General features: G+C 43.0%; 1 protein-coding gene across 1 annotated transcript in view; it reads right to left on the reverse strand.

Annotated features, from left to right (window-relative positions):
* The window catches only part of LOC146209615 (4-vinylphenol methyltransferase 1-like), a 53,383-nt gene extending 38,563 nt beyond the window's left edge, over positions 1-14,820 (reverse strand). Inside the window, exon 1 of the mRNA XM_084580683.1 lies at positions 14,756-14,820. The gene's annotated coding sequence lies outside the window, so the exon portion shown is untranslated. The remainder of the gene's footprint in view (positions 1-14,755) is intronic.
* Positions 14,821-15,279: the final 459 nt, after the last annotated feature.

The raw sequence follows: 15,279 nt of genomic DNA on the forward strand, positions 1-15,279 counted from the left end.
CTGGTCGAAGTCGTGCCAGACGTGGCAATTCTGGTCCTCGTCGCATTCAGCCGAGTACTTCCACCTCCTTCTCCACTGAAACCCTGTTCTTCCTCTACGTCGATCGTCTTTCTTACTCCGTGGTAGTATCATAGATAAAGAAACAAGTGTGCGGCGAAGTTAGTCTTCTGTCTCCCATTTACCCTCTCCGTATGTGTTATGTTAAAACAGATGGTGTAGAAAGAGAAATTGGTAGGGTAAAGACAGAGAGAATAATGATGGGAGAGTTGAACGCCCGTAGGCTCTGTCAAGCTGTGAAAACGCGTCGCATCGCATCGCCAGAATGCTCAGTCTGAACCCGTTAGCCGCGGCGGCTTCTCCATTTACGCAGCCGTAGCGGGGATACATGCATTTTATTTTTCTCTCGCTTGGAATTTTTATTCGGAGCAGCTTGAATAGTCGATAAAGCCGAATGCACAGCCGTGAGTGGCGCTTACCTTTTTACTTAGCGAATTGAAATAAACTGAATTCGTTTTATCCCTTTCTATAGTTTATAATATAGACATACATTTTAAAGTTTCGCTAAGTAAGATATAATTTAAATTTAATATTGCTGCTCTCACAACTCTACCCGACTTGGCCCATTTCAACCCGTCTGCCAATGCTGAGCTCCGCACTGACGCAAGTGGCCATGGCATTGGAGCTATACTTCCCCAGCGACAACACGGCCGCACAAGGATGATTGCGTATGCCAGCCGCCTCCTATCTACGTCCGCACAAAATTACTCTATCACAGAGCGAGAGTGCCTGGGGAGAGGCCTTGTGGTAGAGCATCCGCCTCGCATTCGGGAGGTACCGGGTTCGATCCCTTGTGCCGCCGGTTACCCACCGGTTTTTCAATGGGTACAAGCTTTCCTCCGGCCTGGTGCTCGGCTCTTCAGGGGTGGAATGCTTGGGAAAAGGGTCACATAATGGACTTATTGTCCATTACAAAATTACATTAATACATTATTACAAAATTCCGCCCTTAGTTGTATGGCCGCCCTTTTACTGTTATAGCAGACTATCATACCCTGTGTTGGCTTTCTTCCCTCAAAGATCCTACAGGCCGTTTGGGGCGTCGGGCGCTTCGATTACAAGATTATACATTTTCCGTCGTGTACAAGTCCGGCCGGCTTCACCAAGAAGCAGACTGCTTGTCCCCTCATACCGTCGACTCCCCTAGCCCTACCGACTCTGACGATGACGCACGTGTCTTGTCTGTGTCGGCCTTTTCTAACATTGCTGACGAACAACACTTAGATCCTTTGCTACATTCCATTATGCTCCGCCTGACCTGCGACCGCCTGATCCATCTCTTGCCTTATATGTACTCCACGAGAACATACAACTCCGACGCAATATGCGACCAAACGGCGCAGACCTTTTGCTCGTCGTTCCCCAACATCTGCGTTCCACCATCCTTGACCAGTTCCATGATGCTCCTACTGCTGGCCACCTGGGTGTCTCTCGAACATGCGACAGCCTGCTCCGACGTTTCTACTGGCAGGGGCTCTACCGCTCCGTCCAGCAATACATTGCCGCATGTGAATTGGGTCAGCGTCGAAAGAAGCCCACAATTTTGCCTTCAAGCCATTTGCAGCCTATCCCCATACCCACTGACCCGTTTTCCCGTGTAGGTGTTGACCGTCTTGGGCCCTTTAAGTTTCCGCCTCAGGAACAAATCGATCGCCGTCGCCACCGGTTATGCTACGCGGTACGCTATTACCAAGCCAGCCCGACCAGCTGCGCCAGAGACGTCGCTGACTTCTTCCCGGAAAACGTGATTCTACATCATGGTGCCCCTCGTGAACTACTAACTGACCATGGCCGCTGCTTTCTGTCGCGAGTAGTTGACGAAATTCTCCGTTCGTGCTCCGTCCGTCACAAATTCACCACAGCCTATCACTCCCAGACCAACGGCCTCACGGAACGCCTAAACCATACCCTCACAGACATGCTGTCCATGCATGTGTCTGATGACCACCGGGATTGGGACGTTCATCTACCCTTTGTGACATTCGCCTACAATTTATCAGTCTATTCTACCGCTGGATACTCCTCATTTTATTTTTTATTTGGCCGACACCCGTTACATTCCTTCGACACCTCACGACCCGCGGCATACGCCACCAGTACTTACGCCAGTGATGCCGTAGTGCGCGCTCATGATGCCCGCCGGATAGCTCATGCCAGGCTCTCTGAATCCCAAGACTCTCAAAAGTTCCGGTACGACAGTCACCACCGTGATGTCCACTACACTCTTGGGTCACTCGTCTTGTTGTGGCTCCAGTGCCGTCGCGTGAGCTTGTGTGAAAAACTTTTGCCCCGTTACACAGGCTCTTACCGAGTTTTGCGCCCTGTGACCGACGTCACATACGAATTTGAATCTGTGCCTCCGAAATCCTCGTTCAGAGCGCCATCCTCTGAAATAGTGCATGTGTCCCGCCTAAAGCCCTATTATGCACTTTTCGTTTCACAAACGTAGAACGCACCGGGACTGTGCTTTTCCCGAGAGGAGGTAGAGTTACTTAGCGGGATTCGATGGTCGTGCTGAAGATAAAGAAGTGCGACAGACTCCCAGAAGATGAAGACGCAGACGAGTGGTGTGCTGTGCTGTGCTGTGCGAGTGCTGAGCTGTGATCATTCTCAGTGGTGTGGACAGCTGTCGTACTGCGAATATTCCCCGTAACAATATTTTGAGATGCACATCTCTCTAAAATAGGATAAAAGTTTTATTTTTTTGCAATTACAGTAAATGTTTAGAAATTTTACTTGATATCTAGTAATTTTGCCAACATTAGGGTCAATACCATTTCCAATCTTGAAAATAAGGTTTTGAAAAGAACAAAATTCGCCCACGTAAAATCGTCTCTACACTTACGCCACGTCCCAGCGAGTGTTTCAGAATGTACGGATGTTAGAGAAATAGAGATGGATAACATATGTGAATGGTCAGTATACATGAAACAAAAAACAGGCGTATTAATACAATGTAATGTTAAGGTAGATGATCTGCCCGCATGATGAAACACGCAGCTGTTCAGATAACGATGCTGCATTGATTCTTCTCCTTCTTCTTCCTCTTCTTTTTCTCCGCCTCCTCCTCCTCTTCCTTATTCTTCTTCTTCTTTTTCTTTTTCTACTCCGATAAATGGCACATATCCAAGAAGTGGGATTAGCCAGGGTTCAGTGGTGACTGCCTAATGTACTACAGATACAGAATTAGTGTAAGAAATCAAATATCGACTAAACAAAAAAGCTGGATTTATGTTCAAGGACTTCAGTGAAAGAAAAGAAATACTCAGAAACGTATCTGAAGTTTTTAAATTTGGAACACAATTAGCAATAAAATCTTATAAAAGGCAAGATTCACCGCGCTAACAAATAGACACTCACAACTAGCACAAAATTTAGTTTTACTTGAGCAATAGAATCTTTCCGTAACTGTGATCTTTCCGTAACACTTCTCACTCAGCGCAAATCTTCATGTACTCGCACCGAAGTAGAGAATAAGCAGGATTGGCAAAGTATATCCCAATTGTACTATTATAATTTCTAAATGTACCGTTCTCTGATGTGAAAAGATTCGCCAGGCGAGAAGTAAATGCTCAATCATTTCAATCACTCCGCAAACCTCACAAAGAATTGTGGGACTGAACCTGTATCTACATCTGTAAATATTTAGGCGGGCGATTCTGACTGCAGTGCGTTACTCCTTTCTTACTTCTTTTATGTACACACAACTTTCTTCACTATTCTGCCAGTAAGCTAGCAATTCCATCTCGTTGTATAATAACAAAACGGAAGACGTACTAACATACTGTTCACTGACCACAATGTTCCAATATGTATCGTGTCAACTTTTCCTTATTCTTTTTCAAACCTTGATTCTGGCATAACTTAGACATTGCAGTGCACCGCAAGGTTAGTGCCAGACTTCTCCGATATTACGATGCCTCGTTCACTATTACTGTCGTTCACATCTCTCCCGGTCTAGCCAATGTACTTAAAGATGACAGGGGAATCTTACGCCCTATTTGTTGAATGATTTCAGAGTACCATTTTCGGTGTGCAGTTTTACAACTTAATTTATTGTCTTCCGCATTCACCCCCACACACATACCAAATTCGTAAAGTTGTGGGTGAAGCCATGAACATAGAGTACCAAACATAATTTGTTCCTCTGCGTTATGTGTTCGCTCCCTCTACTTCTTAGCTTGTTCTGCAGCACTTTGCTTTCGCTATACTTGATAGTTAAGCCAACGGAAATCCTGCTTCCACAACTCTATCATTCTGGCGCAAGAAACATTGCCTCATAAGTTGATACACCAAAGCCGCCTTCTCAATGCCTCTTATTACTGCCCTGGAATAGTTCAATAATATGAAAGGAACTGCTTATTCGCTTGAAGTTTATGACGCGAACAATAATTTACCGCGAAGATTCGAGGCGTAAACCTAGGAACGTAGAGTTGCAGCTTCTGGGAGCTCCCAGATGAACCTGATATCAGGGCAACTTTTTGAAAAGCACCCAGTGTTATGCTGTAGGTAATTTTGTCTCATTTCCTTTTTAAGTACACACAGTACCAACCTATCATGGACGTAACAAGCAATCCTTACAAAGCTTTTGCCTGCTGACTATTCTTGAATCCTTCTAATAAAGGTCGCAATGGGAGATGCAACTCCTAAAAGTATACAACCTTCACGCTTTTTCGTCCTGGGCAGCAAGCATTCCATGAGCTAGGCTCCTAGCAACTCTAGGAAAGTCACATCATCTAACAGCAGTATGCTCCTGTTAACTGAAACCTGGCTTACTAATGATATCACTGATGCTGAAGATATTGCCGATTTGCCAAATTTTTCTGTTTATCGAAAGGACCGCAGAGATTGGCAGCAGCAGTGGCGGAGATGGAACATTGCTGAACACCGTTGCCTGTATCTTGCAGGACCATCATCACGCGAAGTTTCATCGCCTGCCTGCCTGACGCCTGTCTACCGCTCGTCACCGGCTGCTTACTGCGTGCCTGCCGAACCGAAGTACTGCAGCACCCTGACACTCACTTGGAACCTACCGATTCAGCTGCTCTCGATGACGTCACGGCGGCTACAGCTATAAATTCGTCGACAACGACCGGCCTCCCACATTGGCAGCAGCAGTGGCGGAGATAGAACATTGCTGAACACCGTTGCCTGTATCTTGCAGGACCATCATCACGCGAAGTTTCATCGCCTGCCTGCCTGACGCCTGTCTACCGCTCGTCACCGGCTGCTTACTGCGTGCCTGCCGAACCGAAGTACTGCAGCACCCTGACACTCACTTGGAACCTACCGATTCAGCTGCTCTCGATGACGTCACGGCGGCTACAGCTATAAATTCGTCGACAACGACCGGCCTCCCACATTGGCAGCAGCAGTGGCGGAGATAGAACATTGCTGAACACCGTTGCCTGTATCTTGCAGGTTGGTTGCTGTTTTGTATACTTGCTATCCTTTACTTTCCCCTTTGAAACTTATCCCGACACTGCTGCTGCCACAAGCATATTTTACTCGTCCTTTCTGCTTGCTAGTGTGCGAACTAATATTCCACTAGGTGAATTACCTCGGCCGCGTGTGCAGGGCGAACATCTGCTCACAAATATCACTGAAATGTCGAAAGAGCTCGTTAAGCTGTTCGAAGAGTTAAAACGAGAATTAAAGCAAGAATTAAAAGAATTAAAAGAAGGGTTCGAGCGAGACCTCAGGAAAGATATACGAGAAATAAAGAATAGCTTAGCATTCATAAATGAAAGCTACGAGGAAATGAAAACATCGGTGAGCATTGTTGAAAAGGAAAATGCAGACCTCAAGAAATGCGTGACCAGTCTGCAAGAGGAACGTGATGCTTTGCGCTTGCTGTTAAAGCAACATGACATTCGACTCCTGCAAAACGAACAGCACTCCAGATGCTTCAATATTGAGGTAACAGCTGTACCTCAATCTGAAAAGGAGGATGTTCTAGAACTAACCAAGAAGCTCGGCACAGCCATTGGCGTTCCTCTTGATGATGCTGACGTTGAGGCATGCCATCGAGTTCGAACAGCTGGCAATTCTACTGCACCAAACATTGTCGTACAATTCGCACATAGAGCTAAACGCGACCTTTTTCTTGAAAAGGCTAAGAAGCAAAGACTAACATCAGAAGCATTGGAAGTCGAGCCAAAAGTCTCGATCTTTGTAAATGAGCACCTTTCTCCCGCAATGAAACGATTATTTGGAGCGGCAAATGCGCGAAAGAAAGAACTTGGCTGGAAGTATGTGTGGACGCGGCAAGGAAAAATTTACGCCCGGAAAGCAGATGGTACGCCCCTTGTCTCTGTTGAGCACATCGATGACCTGTCCAAGATCGCTTAGACGAATTTTTAAATTGTCCGTTTTTGACCAAACTTTTTGTACATGGTTCTTCGGCCATCTGAAGTTAAATATACTGCAATAGGAAAATACCCGGCATTATCTCTGTTCCACCAAAATGTGCGATCAATGGCTAGCAAGGAAGATGAACTAGCGCTCTTGCTTGACACATTCCGCATATCGTTTTCTGTTATCATGCTCACAGAAACTTGGTACACCAAGGATTCGCGGGTATTCATTCTACCTGGCTATCAGTCTTTTTGTCGAAGTCGTCTGGACAGGCGAGGGGGTGGCGTCTCTATTTTAATGAAAGAAAACCTTATCTGTGAAGAAGTGGCTGAATTTTGTGCACTCACTGCAGACTATGAAGTGCTTACCTTGCGCACACAAAACAATGTCTACTGCGTCTTGTACCGACCGCCCTCCGGCGATTTCGACAACTTTCTTCATTTCCTTGAAAATTTATTCGGCTACGTGATGGACAATAGGATAGATCTTTACTTAGGAGGAGATATAAATGTAAATATGCTCGTGCCAACACACTCCCAAAAGAAGCTATCCAACACCATAGACGTGAACGGTTTTTGGAACGCAATAACAGAGCCAACTCGTGTTACTCCAGATAGTTCTTCATTATTGGACGTATTTATCACAAATATTAATGCAGATTTAGTGAAAGCAAGCGCTGTATGCACTGGCCTTAGTGACCATTTCGGAACACTATTGCTAGTTAGAAAACCCCAAAAGGTTACTACAAAAGTGAAGCAAACAAAATATGTACGAACAATGAATGAAGGCAAACTTCAGTCTTTTCGTCGTGCTATTGGTAACGAAGCATGGAATTCTGTTTATGAAGCAGGAAATAGTGACGCCGCGTATGATAATTTCATTGACGTGTTCAAAACTCTCTATGACGCAAATTTTCCGTTAACACCAATAAAAAAACCAAAACAAGCCCGAAAACCTTGGCTAACGGGAGAACTACTGAACATGATTAAACATAAAAATGCCTTGTATGCTAAATTTGCAAAAGATAAGAATTTAGAAATATTTGCTGAATTTAAGTCTTACCGGAACAGGCTTACTTCTAGATTACGTGCAGCAAGAAATGCATATTTTGTTAACATGTTTTCTGATGACAGCGCTAAACGCACTGATGTGCTTTGGCGAAAGCTTAATTCCCTACTGCGTCCTGGCACTCAAGAAAGTATACCTGATACATTTATGCATGAAGGAGAGGAACTTAATGGTAGCGCACTGGCTGACGCCTTAAATATGTTTTTCGTACGGCAGGCTGACCACTGCGACGGTTCTGGAAGTGATAGTGCATATGACGCGGACACGTATCTATCCCAGTTTATGGGCAGCCAATCGCTTTTTCTCCGTCCTACTGATTGTGCCGAGGTGTCCTTTTGTATTCAGTCCATCAAAAACAGTAAAACTGAGGATGCATGCGGTGTGCAGCTCCTTCCCGTAAAGCACGTACTTGATTTAATCTGTCCCGTTGTCACTTTTATATATAATTTAATTTTGTCTACAGGTGTATTTCCTAGGGCAATGCAGATTGCACGAGTGGTTCCAGTACATAAATCTGGAGACCGAAACGTGTTCTCAAATTACCGTCCAATCTCGGTACTGCCGGTATTTTCTAAAGGCATAGAAAAAATATTGCACATTAGAATTACATCATATTTTTCTCGACAAAACTTTCTCTTAGACTATCAGCACGGTTTTAGGAAGCATCGATCAACAGAAACAGCCCTTTTAACGCAAAAAGAAATTATTATAGAAGCATTTAGTAAGAAACATGTAGTACTAGGGATCTACATAGATTTTTCAAAAGCATTTGACCTGGTAAATCATAACATCCTTCTTTCAAAATTATACAGATATGGTGTCCGCGGAACACCCTACGCGCTACTGAAGTCATACCTTACAAATCGAAAGCAGTACGTAGAAATAAATAAAGTTAAATCTTCTTTGCAAACTATTTACACTGGCGTTCCGCAGGGAAGCATACTCGGGCCGCTTTTATTTCTTATTTATATTAATGATATGGCACACTGTACACAGGGCGTAATTTTTAACTCCTACGCAGATGACACCACAATCTTCTTGTCCGGGATCACGGAAATCGACATTGAAGAACGAGCAAATAGCGCTTTAATTGACTTGGATCGCTGGGTGAAAGCAAATTGCTTGAAAATTAACACGAGCAAAACAAAAGCTGTGTGTTACTCACCGAAAGGAAAACATTTAACAGGTAGCATAAACATACGACTAGGAACCGAACAAATTGAACTTGTAGATTCGGTAAAAGTACTCGGAGTGGTATTTTCGAGCCACCTGACTTGGAATGAACATATTGACCATATTCAATCGAAAGTGTCATCAGCTGTTGGCGTCATGGCCCGAATAAGATATCTTCTACCTCCTAAAATCAAGCTGCTATTATATAATGCTCTCGTGTTATCCCTTTTCCAGTACTGTAGCCTAGTTTGGTGTACCACAGGAATAACTAATTTATCAAAACTGCATGTATTACAAAAAAGAGCCGTCCGGTATATCGCTGGTGTAACCTATTTCCATCCCACCAAAGAGCTTTTTTCCAAGTATGATATACTTTCGGTGTTCCAGTTATTTGAGTATAGACTTATATTGACTTATAAGTCTCACGTAAAATCAAATAGCAGTTGTATAATTTCACTTGCAGACATAAAAGAAAATCCTGGAAGCAGACAAACTCGACATAAAGAAAAATACCTTGTTCCAGTACCTCGCACATACGCGTATACACAGTCACTGCATTATACTGTACCCAAATTGTTGAATAGGCTACATTTTGCCGGACTTGACCCAGTTTGCGTGTCGAACCACGATGTCAGCCTCTATTGTCGAGGAGAGCTGTCATGAATTTGTATATATATTTTTCTTTTTGCATCATTGTGTACCATTGTTTTATTGTTTTCTGTATCAGCAATGCTTTCCCACTTCTTTCCTTGTATCTTTGTGCTGTATTTTATAACGTTCCTTCGTTCGTACAGAAGGAACTGTACAACGTTTTACCCGTTTTTTATTTGTATAAACGTGTTTAGCTATAAACATGTGAATTCATTTTTTCTCCTGTCTGCTGCTCTGCCAACCTTGTAAGGGGGCCAGGACCCCGTCAAGCTGTTTTTACAGCTTTTAGTTCTGGCCCCTCCTTTTCTTGCTAAAAGGAAATAAACTTGAACTTGAACTTGAACTTGAGATTCTCGAGGGGGGTGGTGTACTGATCGCTGCTGGACCGGAATTATCTTGTTACCCATCCGCCTACCATCTAACTTAGAGATACTCTGGCTTTTGTGCCGTGCTTCACCGCATTCAGTCATAATCGGCGTGTGTTATAGGCCTCCGCATGCAAGCCCAAACTTTTCCCGTGAACTCAACAATATGCTCAACCAGCTCATTACCTCTTATCCGAACGCGCATATTCTTCTATTTGGTGATTTTAATTATCCAGGAATAAACTGGCTCAACCGCTCTCATTCACAGCCAATCAGTGCAGAATCAAGAGATTTTCTAAATGTTGGCTTGAACTTTAATCTTTACCAGCTAGTAACCAGCCCAACACGCATCGCAGACGATTCGAGCAACATTTTAGATTTATTACTAAGCTCTCATCCTGACAGTTTGTCTTCCATTACATACGTAGAGCCCATTAGCGACCATAAAGTCATTCAAGCAGATTTTTCCTTCCGCACCGAGCTCCATGAAATACAAAAGAAAACAATCACCCTCTATGACAAGGGTAACTACAATGCCATTAATCATGAACTGAGCATTTTTTTCCCACTCTTCGAAGCCGGTTATAACCAGAGATCTGTTAACGAGAATTGGCTAATATTTAAAGATAAACTCCACGAACTAACTAAAAATTTATCCCTAGAATAACTTTTCGAGAAAATCGCTCTATACCCTGGTATTCTAAGACACTAAAAGGACTCGAGAATAAAAAGAAGAAGCTTATACACTCAAGATAATCTAGCTATTTCACTAAACATTCAGTGCTTCACGATTCCCAGCACGGTTTTCGCAAGTATCGTTCTACCGAGACAGCGCTACTGAAGCAAAAGGAAATAATATTAAAAAGCTTTTTGGAAAATAATTTAACACTTGGAATATACATAGACCTCTCTAAAGCTTTCGATTCCTTGCGACATGAAAACCTCCTTCTTAAGCTAAGATCATACGGTGTTCGTGGTGTTTCGCATCAGTTACTATCATCTTACTTAAGTCAGAGTAAGCAGTTTGTATCAATTGGCAATTTTGCTTCAGACGTTAAAGACATAAAAACAGGAGTTCCTCAGGGAAGTATTCTAGGGCCACTTTATTGTGCTTGTATGTCAATGATTTGTATTGCTTGTTTCCAAACTCACGGGTTTCTTTGATCTGATATGCTGATGATGCAAGTTTATTAGTTACAAGAAAACCATCCCAGGACATAGAAACAGTCAGTAATGAGTCACTACGGCTGTTTGCAGCATGGACGAAGCATAATTCACTGTATGTAAATACAGAAAAAACTAAGGCAGTCCTATTTCGACCCAAAAACAAATGTGTTTCCACACCTAAAATAGCGCTTGATAACACTCCGATTGAAATTGTAGAGAGTATGAAGGTTCTGGGTGTTCATTTTTCCAGTAACCTAACTTGGGATCAACATGTTGATGCAACCTACAAGAAAGTTTGCAGAGCTATTGGTACAATAAACAAATGTAGGTATGTGTTACATCAGAAGATTAATCTGTTGCTTTATAATTCTCTAATTCTGCCGCAAATGACGTATGTCCATTTGGTATGGGGAACGACAACCAAAACGAACTTGAACAAATTATTGTTGCTACAAAAGAAAGTAATAAGAATTATAGCTGACATAAAGTATAATTCCCACACAGAACTTTTTAAACGATTTGCAGTTATTAAGGTTTGTGAATATTATAGCTACCGTCTTACCGTATCGTACACCACAGCTGTAAAAAAGAATAACCTTTTTTACAACAACATCGCCACACTGAAGCCAACTGTTCAGAAATACAACACACGTCGCCCAGATGTGTTCTATATACCAACCCCGCCAAACAACTATGCCCAGCAGTCATTAACCTTTACTCTGCCAGTTCTCCTCAACAGTTATGCTCATCATTCCATCGGTATAATTACAATGTCTAAAAGACGTTTAAACATTTGTTCTTGGGGTATAATAATCCAACAATGTAAAATATGAACTCAGCGTGATTTTCCTCTTGATCCGTCATTCCCATGTTCCCTTCTTGTGAAACACTATATGTTGGCTCGTATGACAGTATATTTGTAACTTGTAATAGTGAGATTTTTTCCTTATTATTTTTCCTTTTTTTCTGACACTGTATATATTGTCTCGTAATACAGTACATTTGTAACTCTGATTTTGTTATTTTGATTGTGGATTGTTCCATATTATGCCTCTGCTGCTGTCATGAGTGGGGGCAGTCGCCTCGTCAAGCTGCTGGTAGCAGTAGCTCTTTTGCGGCTGCTCCATCCTTGTACTTTGTGCAAAGGAAAATAAAATTTGATTTGATTTGATTTGATTTCGCTTTTTCGCGCTGCCAAATTGAAAAGCAGTTCCGAAGCGTGGGAGAAATATTTTTCAGCCGAAAAAGAATACTTGACTTCTGTCACCAATGCTAAACACGCATTTTTTTAACAGCGACCTACCGCGCATGCTATGCGATAACCCCAAAAAATTTTGGCGCGTTATCAATCCCGGACCATCACACTCGATAACCCTCACTCATGCATCCGGTATTCAAGCCTCGGACACAGAATGCGCTAACATCTTCAATGCGGCGTTCTCGTCAGTTTTCACCCAGGAGCGCCACCCGCCTCCAAGGATACTTCCTACTAATGCCACCTCACCGATGGACGCAATAACTTTTTCTTCAACTGGCATCTCGTCTTTAATTGAGAAAATGAAACTTTCCTCGTCAGCCGGCATCGACGAGATAAACACTAAACTACTAAAAAACACGAAGCGCATTAGTACAGTATATCTAGAATTATTGTTTTCGCAATCACTCTCTACAGGTCTCATTCCGGAAAACTGTAAACTTGGGAAGGTCGTTCCACTCTACAAATCAGGTGATAAAAATTCCCCCTAAACTACCGTCCAATTTCTCTAACTAGCGTCCCCGGCAAGATCATGGAGCATGTCATATACTCTCAGGTAATGGACTTCTTAGACTCTTAACAATTTCTTCCATCCATCCCAACACGGTTTCCGCAAGGGGTATTCATGCGAAACACAACTAGCCATGTTCCTCAACGACTTACATGCTGACCTGGACGCTAACCTTCAAGTTGACACCATCTTTCTGGATTACGCTAAAGCATTTGATAAAGTTCCACATCAGCGATTAATACAAAAACTTTCTATTCTAAACTTACATCGTAATGTGCTAAACTGGAACAAGGCCTTCTTAACAAATCGTTTTCAGTCAGTCATTCTGAACAACCACTCTTCCAACCCTCTCCCTGTAACATCCGGCGTCCCACAAGGCTCCGTTCTTGCGCCTCTACTGTTCTTAATATATATAACGATCTCCCACAGCATGTATCCTGCCAACTTCGAATGTTCGCGGAGGACTGCGTAATTTACCGCCAAATAACAAACACAACTGGTCAAGAAGCCCTCCAGCAGGACCTTAACCAAATTGAACAATGGTGCAAAAATTGGCTTATGACCCTGAACCCTAGCAAATGCAAGCTTCTTTCCATTACCCGCCGCAAAAAGAGTCATGCCTTCCATTACAAACTTCCATTACAAAACAAGTCCATAGAATCTGCATCATCTTTCAAGTACTTAGGCGTCAGAATATCTAATGACCTAACATGGAATGCACATGTTGCTAACGTGATATCATCTGCCAACAAAACTCTGGGATTTCTTAAACGTCACCTTCACCTCACCTCGCATCACGTGAAATTGCTCACCTACATGTCACTCATTAGACCTAAACTTGAATATGCATCCGCCATATGGGACCCGCATCATATTAACCTCATAAACGATCTAAAAGCCGTTCAAAACCGCGCTACAAGGTTCATTCATTCTTCTTACTCGTACGACGTCAGAGTTTCAGCCCTAAAAGCTAAATCAGCACTATCGCCTTCTTCCGTTCGTCGTCGCATAGCCACGCTATCACTGTACCACAAATTCTTTCACTCATCACTTAACCGTGCCCCCTACATCACGCCAGCATCTTACATTTCCCACCGCACTAGCCACATGATTCAAGTGTTTCGCCCACGTGCCCGAACTGTTACTTTTTCCGCCTCCTTCTTCCCACGTGCAGCTAAAGATTGGAACGGCCTTCCCCAGCATATCGTCGACATCACCTGCCCTTTATCGTTTGCAAGCAATCTAAACAACATTTTCTGTATATGATCACATATATTGCATTGTCTTGTACCTTTTCTGCTCATCCCATCCCTTATGTAATACCCCGCGAGGGGTCTTTAAGGTAATAAAAGGAAATGAAATGAAAAAGTATGCACAAATACTTCCGCTCTATAAACAGATATTTAGCAAATATTTCATACAAATAGCAAAGCTTAAAATTATTTTCGAAGAGTTCGATAACAAAAGAAAACTGACCAGTTCTATAATATCAGCTCTCTATCCACTTTCTCTCCCACCTTCCTCCCTTCCCTTACGGCGCGGTTCAGGTGTCCACAACTACAAGTGTGACAGATACTGCGCCTTTCCCTTCCTGTGAACCAATCAATGAATCAATCAAGTGGATATGAAAACATCACCTTTAATCAACTTTACTTCATTACCCTGTATGTTTTGAAATATATTAGCTACATTTGTGTCAAATAGCTGAAACATAAGAGTACTAGTTGTGGGACATACTGTTACAGGTGCAATGCGTTGCCAGTCTCTAAAATTCCCTGGATGTTACATTTTCAGTCCTGCCTCTTCTAGCGAGCAAGATATCAAGGAATGCTACAGGTACCCGGCTACACGACTTACTACGAAGCCATTCGGGTTGTAAAGTTTTGACTCAGATCTTACATAACGTTGGCCTAGATGTAGAATAACTTCTAAGAGTGAACCGGCATCTTTGTCATGCTTTTAAATGAACCTCTGTACCGGCTTAACGAAGAACAGCTCATAATAGGTGCATTTACAACTTCGAGAAACATACTTGAGATTCGATACTGCAAAATATATTCAACATCTTAGCTTACTGAATGCCAAATTCTCTTTATGGCATATGTTTTCCTGTGTTTAAGTTAGCCGATCGCTATTGAGAACCCCTCTTACCTGTCGCAAGAGCGTGGTGGTACAGTGGAGTGGAAGCGGAAAAGTAATAGTTGCTGGGCGCCAATGCACTGCCCACCTGTTGATTGCCGAGCTGCAAAAACGCTTAAAAAAGCATTTATACGGTAATAACATAACAGCTGGCTAGCAGGCTTAGCGCTGTGTGCACATCCGCTGGAAAATTGTGCTCCATACATCCGCAAGAGATTGGCAGAATGTATGGCGAAGCCTGAAGCGCAAAAAACACAGGGACTTGACCGACACGCAGAACACAGAGCTATGACGGATCGCCTGACACAGCACTATCACGGTTAGGCCCCGGCTTTTTTGCGATTGAAGCTTCGCCAAAGATAACCAAAATCTACCAACTATCCCAAGAAACAGCCTCTAATGCAAGAGCACAGTTCTCGATGCGTGGAGGCCATCGCTACTGTTTTAGAAATAAACAAAACGACGAACAACAGGTCGATGGCTTTCACAGAGCTCAGAGAAAACCTTCAGTAATCTTTTATCAAGTCTAAATGCAT

Source organism: Amblyomma maculatum, chromosome 1 (genome assembly GCF_055883805.1).
Source record: "Amblyomma maculatum isolate TAMU_Amacu chromosome 1, ASM5588380v1, whole genome shotgun sequence".
Classification (NCBI taxonomy): domain Eukaryota; kingdom Metazoa; phylum Arthropoda; class Arachnida; order Ixodida; family Ixodidae; genus Amblyomma; species Amblyomma maculatum.